Source organism: Babylonia areolata, chromosome 27, assembly GCF_041734735.1.
Source record: "Babylonia areolata isolate BAREFJ2019XMU chromosome 27, ASM4173473v1, whole genome shotgun sequence".
NCBI classification, from domain to species: Eukaryota; Metazoa; Mollusca; class Gastropoda; order Neogastropoda; family Buccinidae; genus Babylonia; species Babylonia areolata.
In genome coordinates this window covers 17,383,453-17,393,217 of record NC_134902.1, presented here as the reverse complement: position 1 = coordinate 17,393,217, position 9,765 = coordinate 17,383,453, and the positions used below count along the sequence as shown (strand labels likewise).

Sequence of the window (9,765 nt, the reverse complement as noted above, 5' to 3'; positions counted from 1 at the left end):
ACGTAAAAGCCCACTCGTGTGCATACGAGTGAACGCAGAAGAAGAAGAAGAAGACTGCTGCTCTCTGAAGGGCGCAGCGCAATAGCCGAGTGGTTAAAGCGCTGGACTGTCAATCTGAGGGTCCCAGGTTCCAATCCCTCCAGCGTGGAGATTTTTTTTTTTTTTTCAATATCCCATGCCAACATATGTGCAGACCTGCTCGTGCCTGAACCCCCTTCGTGAGTATACGCGTGCATAAGTTCAACTATGCACGTTCAAAATCCTGTAATCCATGTCAGTGTTCGGTGGGTTATGGAAACACAGCATGCCTATATGGCGGGGGGTAAATACAGTCATACACGTAAAAAGCCCACACATGCATACGAATTAACGTGGGAGTCGGCAGCCCACGAACGAAGAAGAAGTTAACTACTGTTGGCTTTCACCACCACCACCACTGACGTCACTGAAGGAGAGAGGCCTCACTTCCTCTGCTCTTCCTGGACTGTGATCGTGAGACGAAGAGGGTGGGCAGAGTTTGAGGACTGCCGCGCAGTTTGCCGTCGCCTGTTTGAAATGCAAAGGACGTCGTTTTGGCATAATCACCAAAAAGATCAAAAACAACAACAACAAAAAAGTTTTCGTCTTTTGTAATGTTATCTATCCGTTTATCCGCTACTCCCGATTGAAAACCGCAATATATGCGTATTTCCACCCTGTTGTTTGGTTGGTTGGTTTTTCTTCTTTTTCCATTCCTACTTAATCGTCTCCGATTAGTGTGGTTTCTGTCTCCACAGAGGAATCAACCAGTAACTGGATTCCATATTGTGATCATCAATCGTTAGTTTCAGCAATGATCAACTCTGCGACCCTTGCCGGTGCCACTTAGCTTTTTATTTTATTTATTATTTATTTATTTATTTTTTTGTGATGGACTTGGTTGTGGGTATATCCATACATACAATCCACACCACTCCCCACTTCCTGTACAGACGACTCACACGACCCGCTGACAACTAATGCGCTGACGGCTCTTTACAAGTTCCGTAGCTTTTAGCAGTGTATTCCTATTCACCGTGTCTAGGTCTCGGCACAGGAAGACGGGGCCCCAGTCCCCTTCTTCCGTCGTTTTAAAACTCTTTCACCGCTATAGGCGACCTTAGTTTACTGGACAGTGCACTCGCCATATGGGCGACTTTACTCGACATCCAGGGACCATGTTGAAAGGACCGTTTTTCACATCGTAACAGAGCTTGACAGCCGTAGCCAGTTTCTTCCGCCAATAGAACAATAACCAACCTTCGCTCTCCCAGACCCAGTTTGAACAGTGAACAAGCCCGTTGTGTTGTCTGGAGGAAGTACTGGCCAACACCGACAGCAGTGGAAGCCAAGCTGTACGGCACCCTGGAGGAGCTGCGACGGACGGCATCTAACGGGAGGCGAACGAAGAAGAAGAAGAAGTCTCATCCGAATGACAAGCGTCCAGACCACCACTCAAGGTCTAGTGGAGGGGGAGAAAATATCGGCGGCTGAGCCGTGATTCGAACCAGCGCGCTCAGATTCTCTCGCTTCCTAGGCGGACGCGTTACCTCTAGGCCATCACTCCATTCGTGAGTTGTCACTTTTGGTACTGCTCGTGTTATGTAGCGCAAGTCTTAAAAGTCTTAGGCTATTCGAGACGTACGCAGAGGTTCCCTGAGCGATCGGCTGCTTATTTGAGACGACAGCAATGTTGAGGTTCCTGGAGGTTTTCTTTGTTACGTTTACATCACCATTTCCGTCTTTCATTGACGTTTTTTTTTTTTTTTTCTGTAAAACCAGATTTTTATTCGAGCAATTTGTTTTAGATTTTGGTGCTCACTGCGTGCTGTTCGTGAACAATGAATGAATAGTTTTAAAGCAGCAAAGTGTATAATACGTATATCTTTTTGAAGGTGTTTTTTTTCATTCATGTAAAGACTTGCAGGAAATCCTACCCGACAGAAATGTAAAGCATAATTTATGCTATGTTCCATTCATCTATCATTTACAAGACATTGTCTTCTGCTGCAAATCTGAACATGACAACTAGCTTCAATCTAAAAAGGGTTTGTTTGTTTTTTTAAACCAACCAACCAAACAAAAAACAAACAAACACAGCGATATATAGCCGAGGACACGCGCATACACACACACACACACACACACACACACACACACACACACACACACACACACACACACACACACATTTAAGGCCATAGCCCCATATGAACAAGGGGCGATAACAGATTTTTTTTCAAATGTCAAGATGACTGTTTGCGTCTGCACGACTTCTTTTGAAGCCTGGTAACTTCAAGAAATCAAGACAACACCGTCTCTCTAACCTGAAAAGCTCTATATAGATACCATGCCAGATTACGCATAACACCATCATCAGGAGATGCCATCAAAAAAAGAAAGTCTAAACAAACATGGATACTCATTTTTTTTTTTAGTGTGTGTGTGTGTGTGTGTGTGTGTGTGTGTGTGTGTGTGTGTGTGTGTGTGTGAGAGAGAGAGAGAGAGAGTGAGAGAGTGAGAGACAGATTGAGAGAGAGTGAGTGAGTGAGAGAGAGAGAGTGAGAGAGTGAGAACGTGAGAGAGAGTGAGTGAGAGAGAGAGAGACAGACAGAGACAGACAGACAGACAGAAAGAGAAAGAAACATAAAGGGGTGGGGTGGAGAGAGGGGGGGGGGGGTAGAGAGATATGAAGAGAAAAAGTCAAACGAGAAAAAAAAAAAAAAAGAAAAAAGCCAGGCAAGCCAGAAGAGAGAAAAGGAGGAGGCAACAACGTCAATATTGTTCAACTGCTTTTAACGAGAGAAAGATCACGGGGAGAAGGAGAGTCTGATCGATAGACCCTCAGTGGAAGATGAGGTGCCCAAATGTCATCACAGAAACCTGAGAGACAGGCATAATAAGCTCATCAGGAAAACAAAACAAAACAAAACAAAACAAAACAAAAACAAAAACAGGTCATCAGCCAAACACGAATAATAGAAAATGATCATAATAAGGGTGGAGGGCGAGGGGGGGGGAGGGGGAGGGGGGAGTACCTCGACAGATAAACGCTCACAAAACATTATAGAAAGGTTGAATGTCATTGTGTGTGTGTATATATATATATATATATATATATATATATATATATATAAAATCAGCAAGCAAAACTGATCCCAGAAGACAAAAAAGCTCACAGAAAAAATGTCGCCCTAAAAAAAAAAAGTTTAAAATAATAATAATGGATACTTATATAGCACACTATCCAGAAATCTGCTCTTGGTGCTTTACAAAACACGCACACATAGGCAGGCACAAACTCACATAAACACTCCATGTCTCCATCCAAAAAGAATCAGCTGGCAACACTGTCCCAAAGGAAACGAAAGATCACACATGACAGTGTATGCGACAAACGTGATAGAGATGCAGGGATACACATAGATGGAGACAGAGCAGGAGGTCCAGAAAGACAAGGACAGAGACAGACTGACAGACCGAGAGAGAGAGTGAGAGACAGACAGACAGACCGAGACAGACAGACAGACAGCCAGACAGAGAGAGAGAGAGAGAGAGAGAGAGAGAGAGAGAGACAGGCAGACCGAGAGAGACAGACAGACAGACAGACCGAGAGAGACAGACAGACAGACAGACCGAGAGAGAGAGAGAGAGAGAGAGAGAGAGGAGGGGGTGAGGGGTGCAGAAAGAGAGAGAATGGGAGAGAGACAGCCAGAGACAGATAGACGACAGACAGACAAACCATGGGAGAGAGAGAGAGACAGACAGACAGACAGACAGACAGAGACAGAGACAGACAGAGAGACGGAGAGAGAGAGAGAGAGAGAGAGAGAGAGACAGACAGACAGACAGAAAGGAAGACAACAAAGAAATGAGACACATGAAATTGTAGCCGAACAGAGGAGAATATAGTGTACAATTTCTCTTCTGTGTTATCAAGGAAGATATAATTACACTCCAGGCACCCGCTCATCAATAGCAAGGGTCCTAATGGGCCAGGCAGTGAACACTACACACACACACACACACACACACACAGATAGTCTGACTACAATGACTGCGCTGGTTGTAATTAACTTAATCAACTTAACAGATCAGCACTCTATGTCATAGATGCATTCACAAAACTGCCCCTTCCTATCTCGGCGGCTGTCTTCACCTCTACACTCCATCTCGCTCACTACGATCAGCTTCGGATCCACTCTGTTTACGCATACCCAGATTCAAACACTCGACTGTTGGCCGCCGTTCTTTCTCTGTCTCTGGACCTTGCGATTGGAATGAACTTCCTCTTTCGCTTCGTCAAGTCTCCACACTCAGCTCTTTCAAGTCTGGCCTTAAAACCCACCTCTTCCCAAAACAGTCTCCCTTGCCTGCCTCTTCCTTGTCTTTAGTTTCTACAGTTTTAGAGTTATGCATGCATGTGAATGAATGACTGGTGCGAAAGCGCTTTGATTTGTCTCTGCACTAGATTCAGCGCTATATAAATACCATTATTATTATTATTAACAGTGTCCACAATCTGAGGGGGGTGGGGAAAGGGGGGCGCGGGGGGAGGGCGGCGGGAGGTGGGGGGTGGAGGAGACAGACCTGTGAAAGCCAGCGTGTTAGTGAATTAGTTTGACACTCTCAGCCACTCTTGTGCTGATTAAACACAGGTGGTGGTGGTGGTGGTGGAGGACCCAAGTTGAATGCAGAACCACAGCTCTTCACCGCCATCACTGCTAAAAACAACTGACATGGCCAACGCAGTTTCTCGTACCAACACCCCCCGACCAACCCCCGTCCCCCTCCATTCTTTGGAATAACCTGCTCAGCCTTTTCACAAATGCCTGAGGAAGCTCCTTCAAATTCCCTGGATCGAGCACAGGACCAATAAACATGTACGGAGCAGAATTGAGAACCTTGCTGGACCTCAGGAACCTCTCCTTTCAACTGTGAAGAGACGCAAGCTGTTATGGTTTGGACACAACGCTCGACACACCAGCTTGTCCAAAACAATCATGCAAGGCACCATCGAGGGCGGGAGAAGAAGAGGAAGACAGCGGAAGAACTGGCATGAGAACATCAAACAATGGACCGGATTCCACACACGTGAGCTGCTGCCAGCGGCTGCCGACAGAGACAGATGGAGAAGGGAGGTTGCGTCTGCGGTCCTCAGGCTTCCCCCAACGACTACTTTGTAGTTATGGGCCTGAGATGAGGTGAGGTGAGGTGAGGCTCAGCCTCTCCGTCACTCATCTTCGCTGCAATCTTTCAAATCCAGTCTGGAGACCCACCTTCCCCCCCCCCCCTCCTGAATAATTCTAAACAGCTCATCCCTTTCCAGCATTAACTAAAACGACTATTAGTGAGTGAGTTTTGATAGTTTCAGAATCTGTTCGTTGTATTTTTGATTGTGTACTATTCTATGATTGTGTGCTATGACTTGTGTGCGTGCGTGCGCGTGTGTTTGTGTGTGTTGTGGTTGTGTGTGTGTGTGTGTGTGTGTGTGTTGTGGTTGATTGTGTGTGTGTGTGTGTGTGTGTGTGTGTGTGTGTGTGTGTGTGTTGTGACTGCGTGTGTGTTTGTGGTGATGAATAATTTTTAATAATGTTTTGGTATCTTGAGTTCTTTTTTTTTTCTTCCTTTTTGATACTTACGTGTGTATTCTGTTTGTAAACGCCCAGGGCTTATTTTCAAGATAAGGCGTAAATGTTCATAATGATAATAATAGTGGAGTGATGGCCTAGAGGTAACGCGTCCGCCTAGGAAACGAGAGAATCTGAGCGCGCTGGTTCGAATCACGGCTCAGCCGCCGATATTTTCTCCCCATCAACTAGACCTTGAGTGGTGGTCTGGACGCTAGTCATTCGGATGAGACGATAAACCGAGGTCCCGTGTGCTGCACGCACTTAGCGCACGTAAAAGGACCCACGGCAACAAAAGGGTTGTTCCTGGCAAAATTCTGGAGAAAAATCCACGTCAATAGGAAAAACAAATAAAACTGCACGCAGGAAAAATACAAAAAAAAAAAAAAAAAATGGGTGGCGCTGTAGTTTAGCGACGCGCTCTTCCTGGGGAGAGCAGCCTGAATTTCACACAAATAAATCTGTTGTGATAAAAAGAAATACAAAATACAAATACAAAATAATAATGATAATAAATAATACTAATAACGAAGACTGTCCGTGGACCGAAGGGCCAGGCTCTGTTTAACAGTCCACCATTGCCATATCATTTTTTTACTTTATCATTCTAGCGGCGAAACATTTCATTTATAAATATATTTGTATTTGTATTCCTTTTCATCACAACAGATTTCTCTGTGTGAAATTCGGGCTGCTCTCCCCCAGGGAGAGCGCGTCGCTACACTACAGCGCCACCCTTTTTTTTTTTTTTTGGTATTTTTTCCTGCGTGCAGTTTTATTTGTTTTTCCTGTCGAAGTGGATTTTTCTACAGAATTTTGGCAGGAACAACCCTTTTGTTGCCGTGGGTTCTTTTACGTGCGCTAAGTGCATGCTGCAGACGGGACCTCGGTTTATCGTCTCATCCGTCCAGACCACCACTAAAGGTCTAATGGAGGCTGAGCCGTGATTCGAACCAGCGCCCTCAGATTCTCTCGCTTCCTAGGCGGACGCGTTACCTCTAGGCCAGCACTCCACTGCAGAATAAATAAAACCAAACCATGTATAAAGTAATTCCCAACAGACCTAAGAAACATATATAAAACCGAAAAAAATATATACACTCGATGGAAATGATGTCCATAGCATTCTCTAGAAAGCTGTACCCATACATACAAATGACTGAAGGCAACGAGGAGGAGGAAAGACAACCACGAATGTAACGTATGTTCTTTTATTTATTTTTATTTTCCTTTCATTTATTTACTTTTTTTATGCAGTGCATATGACTTTTTTTTTAATTAGTTTTTTCCTCTGTATAAAAAAAAACAATGTTGTGTTGTTGGTTTCCTGATTTACAGTTTAAACAATAACAAATATTATTAAATACAAATATTAGTTTTGTATGTCTGTATGTATGTATTAAATGTTAAATTTGAATAAAAAATATTTATTTTTTTATTAAAAAGAAGAAGAAATCCTCTCAACGGTGGTGTAGCAAAGACGTGCCTGGACTGGAATCTGTATGGAAGGACAAAACCAACAGCATCGCCATGAAACACACAAGATCATGTTCATGCGTGCTCTGGTGTATTCCCCATCATCCTGTGGGCATGGAAAACACAGACTCTCAAGGCCGATTTGAGGGGAAAAAAAGAGAAAAAAAAGAAAACAACAACCAAACACACACACACTCACACACACACAGAGAGAGAGAGAGAGAGAGAGAAACTCAAGCCATGGAAATGAGGTGTCATCGCAATATAGTATACATCAAACGCACGGGTCATACCACCCAACGAAAAAAGATCGTCAAACCGTCAAGCAGCACAGTGGACCGACCATGCTTATGGACGATCTGCTGAACATCGGTTAAGAAAAGAAAGCTGCCCCTGGTATGGCCACATAACAAGATGAAATGGCCCTTGCTAGAACAACCCTCAACGGAACTGTTGAGGGAGGGAGACAGAGGGGAGGACTACTTCTTCTTCTGCGTTCACTCGTATGCACACGAGTGGGCTTTTACGTGTATGACCGTTTTTACCCCGCCATGTAGGCAGCCATACTCCGATTTCGGGGGTGTGCATGCTGGGTATGTTCTTGTTTCCATAACCCACCGAACGCTGACAAGGATTACAGGATCTTTAACGTACGCATTTGATCTTCTGCTTGCATATACACACGAAGGGGGGTCAGGCACTAAGCAGGTCTGCACATAATTATGTTGACCTGGGAGATCGTAAAAAACTCCACCCTTTACCCACCAGGCGCCGTCACTGTGATTCGAACCCGGGACCCTCAGATTGACAGTCCAACGCTTTAACCACTCGGCTATTGCGCCCGTCAGAGGGGAGGACAAAACCAAACCGACTGACTGCAAACACAGCAGATGAGAGGAAAAAAAACCCTTTTACAGAGACACAAGACTTTGACACGTAAGAGACCTGGAGGATTCTGGCTGACAGTTCTTCTGTGTTCTTCTTCATTGTTGTCTGATTTATTTATTTATTTATTTATTATTATTATTATTATTTTATTATTATTATTATTACTACTACCTTTTTATATTATAATTATTATTTATCTATTTATTTATGTAAGCTTATCTATTATTTATTCACCTTTTTTTTCCTTTCTTTTTTTTCCCCCTCAAGGCCTGACTAAGCGCGTTGGGTTACGCTGCTGGTCAGGCATCTGCTTGGCAGATGTGGTGTAGCGTATATGGATTTGTCCGAACGCAGTGACGCCTCCTTGAGCGACTGAAACTGAAACTGAAACTATGTGGCAGGTGGCAGAACGGTTAAGACGCATCAGCTGCCAACACAGGGAGTCCGTGAGGGTGTGGGGGGGGGGTTCGAATCCCGCTCTCGCCATTTTCTTCCAAGTTTTGACTGGGAAAATCAAACTGAGCGTCTAGGTCATTCGGATGTAGACGGTAAACCCGAGGTCCCTTGTGAAGCACGCACTGAAAAAAAAGAACCCATGGCAACGAGAGTGTTGTCCTCTGGCAAAATTCTGGAGAAGAAATCCACTCTGATAGGTACACGAACATTATAAGCATGGACTCAAGACCTGACTAGGCGCGTTGGGTTACGCTGCGGCTCAGGTATATCTGCCCAGCAGATATGGTGTAGCGTATGTGGATTTGTCCGAACGCAGTGACGCCTCCTTGAGAAACTGAAACTGATCCATGTGGCACCCCAATGAGTCTTTTATAAGTCGAGGAAGAAGAAGAAGAAGAAGAAGCAGGAGGTACTGGTCATATCAGACAGAGACAGTCAGTCAGACAGAATTATATGCCAACGGCCATACCACGTTGAAAACACCGGTTCTCGTCCGATCACCGAAGTTAAGCAACGTCGGGCCCGGTTAGTACTTGGATGGGTGACCGCCTGGGAACACCGGGTGCTGTTGGCTATTCCTTTTTCTCAAGGCCTGACTAAGCGCGTTGGGTTACGCTGCTGGTCAGGCATCTGCTTGGCAGATGTGGTGTAGCGTATAAGGATTTGTCCGAACGCAATGACGCCCCCTTGAGCTACTGAAACTGAAACTATATCACCAAACGTTGACACCTCCATAACAGTGTATGTGTAACTAGTTTTCGAGGAAATGATCTTGCAGGTGACATGATTTTATGCTTTTTTTTTTCCTTTTTTTCTTCTTTTTTTTTTGTGATGGGAAGTTACAAACAGTCTACCATGCAGGCAGCTGTAAAACTCTTGATGGTAAGGCGTCCCAATGCCAGTAAGGCAAAGCCTTGGCAGAGTTGATACAGCATTTTGTTATTATTGCTGTTGTTATTATTATTATTATTATCATTAGTAGTAGTAGTAGTAGTAGTATTCTTATGTATTTATCTATTATTTTTTATTTATTTTATTTTAGTTTATTTTTTGGTTATTTTATTTATTTATTTTACTATACTTTAGAATTTTATTATATATATATTTTTTCCCCTCGAGGCCTGACTAAGCGCGTTGGGTTACGCTGCTGGTCAGGCATCTGCTTGGCAGATGTGGTGTAGCGTATATGGATTTGACCGAACGCAAGTGACGCCTCCTTGAGCTACTGATACTGATACTGATACTGTTGTCATCAATAACCTTGTTCTAAATCTGTACGGTTTCTAAATTCAGGACG

At 44.1% G+C, this 9,765-nt stretch overlaps 1 non-coding gene across 1 annotated transcript; it reads left to right on the top strand.

Annotated features, from left to right (window-relative positions):
• Nucleotides 1–8,923: 8,923 nt before the first annotated feature.
• LOC143301660 (5S ribosomal RNA) lies at nt 8,924–9,042 on the top strand. The gene has a single exon (XR_013057822.1). It is a non-coding gene; the product is annotated as a 5S ribosomal RNA (ribosomal RNA).
• The last annotated feature ends 723 nt before the right edge of the window (nt 9,043–9,765 follow it).